Consider the following 2,500-nt stretch of genomic DNA (forward strand, 5'->3'; position numbering starts at 1 on the left):
CGGAACCGCAAGGCCCCGAGCGTCCTTTGACTCGGAAAAACTTTTCTCGCACGGTGCCGCTCCGGCACGTCGAGTGGACCACTGGGAGGCCCTCCGTGAAGTTTGGTGGTTTTCGGATGCGCATTTTATGTTTTATGAATTTTCGGCCCATTCCGCGTGGCGGAAACTGCGGCAAAAGTGCACAAAATGATAGTGTCCCGAGCAAAATAAAATTGGAAGCAAAATGTCCCGGACAATAATTTGCGAGTAGTTAGTATACATTGAAAGGGGATTTTGCAAAGAAGTTTGGTGATTTTTGGACATATATTTTGCCGGTTATGAATTTCCGAAGGTAAAACGATTAAAAAATTAAAAAAAATACCTCCGGGGCTCGAAAAATTTCGGTATTTGTTATTATGCGGGTTTGGATATATATAAACATATTTCCAAAATTTCAGATCAAAATTCCATGCCGATTTTTAAAAATGGGGGGGGGGGGTTGCTGGGCACATGTGATATTTCCTCCTGGCAGTCCAAAAAAAGTCCTAAGAGCTCTTTAGGGGGGTGCACCATTCCTCACCCCCGCGGGCTTGCCGCAAGCCCTCGTCCGCGGTGCAAGCGGCGCGCGCGCGCGCTATGCGAAAAATGCTGGAAATTGCGGAAAAATCCCTGCCTGGCAAAATTACGGAAATGCCCCCGGATAATTACGGATATGCCCCGCCCGGAAAAACTGCGGCGAATCGCGGAAAATGCCCGGCCGGAAAATTGCGTCGAAATGCTCGGAATTGCGGAAAATCCCCCCCCCCCGTGCATTAATCTAATGACCGGGTGCGGGTGCGGGTGCGGGACCGGGTGCGGGTGCGGGCACTCGGGCACTCGGCAGCTCGGCGCGAGACGCGAGCGCGTGTGTGGCCTCGAAGACCCTCGGAAAGGCCCGCCGACGTCCCTCCGAAGGCCCTCGCATGTCCATCGGAAGGACCTTCGGCAGCCGGTCGGCAGGCCTTCGCCAGCCCAGCGGCGGCCCTTGGGCATCGGCAGCCTTTCGGCAGGGCTTCGGCAGCCTTTCGGCAGCGCATCGGCAGCGCACCGGCAGCCCTTCGGCAGCGCATGGGCAGCCCTTCGGCAGCCCTTCGGCAGCGCATGGGCAGCCCTTCGGCAGCCCTTCGGCAGCCCTTCGGCAGCCCTTGGGCATCGGCAGGGCTTCGGCAGCCCTTGGGCATCGGCAGGGCTTCGGCAGCCTTTCGGCAGCCCTTCGGCAGGGCTTCGGCAGCCCTTCGGCAGGGCTTCGGCAGGGCTTCGGCAGGGCTTCGGCAGCCCTTCGGCAGCCCTTCGGCAGCCCTTCGGCAGCCCTTCGGCAGGCCTTGGGCATCGGCAGGGCTTCGGCAGCCTTTCGGCAGCCCTTCGGCAGCCCTTCGGCAGGGCTTCGGCAGCCCTTCGGCAGCGCATGGGCAGCCCTTGGGCATCGGCAGCCCTTCGGCAGCCCTTCGGCAGCCCTTCGGCAGGGCTTCGGCAGCCCTTCGGCAGCGCATGGGCAGCGCATGGGCAGCCCTTCGGCAGCCCTTCGGCTGGGCTTCGGCAGGGCTTCGGCAGCCCTTCGGCAGCGCATGGGCAGCGCATGGGCAGCCCTTCGGCAGCCCTTCGGCTGGGCTTCGGCAGGGCTTCGGCAGCCCTTCGGCAGCGCATGGGCAGCCCTTGGGCATCGGCAGGGCTTCGGCAGGGCATCGGCAGGGCTTCGGCAGGGCTTCGGCAGCCCTTCGGCAGGGCTTCGGCAGCCCTTCGGCAGCCTCTCGGCTGGGCTTCAGCAGCCCTTCGGCATGCCTTGGCATGCCTTGCATACATTCCCCAGCCGTATGAACCTCTGCTGGTTTTGCTTCCCAGCCGAATGAACCTCTGCTCTGTGTAAAAATGTATATGTCTTGCACTAAGTGAAATTCTATAATACTTTCCTCGAACAATATTCATACAGTAGTTAATATATATTAAATGAGGAATTTAGAAAGAAGTTTGGTGATTTTTGGAATTTTTTTTTGCCGGTTATGAATTTCCGAAGGTAAAACGATAAATAAATAAAATAAAATACTTCCGGGACTCGAAAAATTCTGATATTTGTTATTATGCAGGTTTGGGTATATATAAACATATTTCCAAAATTTCAGATCAAAATTCCATGCCGATTTTTAAAAATGGGGGGGGGGGGTTGCTGGGCACATGTGATATTTCCTCCTGTCAGTCCAAAAAAAGTCCTAAGAGCTCTTTAGGGGGGTGCACTATGCCTCACCTCCCTGCACCAACTGCCGAAGGCTTTTGGTGCGCGCCTTTTGGCGCACCTATGGCACTGACGAGGGAAGGAAAAAAAACTCGTCGACCCGTTTCGGTGTTGGAAAAAATATTTTCGGATTCGGGGGGGCCCGGCCCCCGAGGTGTAGGTTGTTGGTATTTTTTGACGGAAACCTAGGCGAGCATTTGCCGAAATGAATCTCGGTGAATGTATAGCTTATGGTGTCACGTTGTATGCTATTTT

The sequence above is a fragment of the Mercurialis annua genome, assembly GCF_937616625.2.
Source record: "Mercurialis annua linkage group LG4 unlocalized genomic scaffold, ddMerAnnu1.2 SUPER_6_unloc_48, whole genome shotgun sequence".
Lineage (NCBI taxonomy): Eukaryota > Viridiplantae > Streptophyta > Magnoliopsida > Malpighiales > Euphorbiaceae > Mercurialis > Mercurialis annua.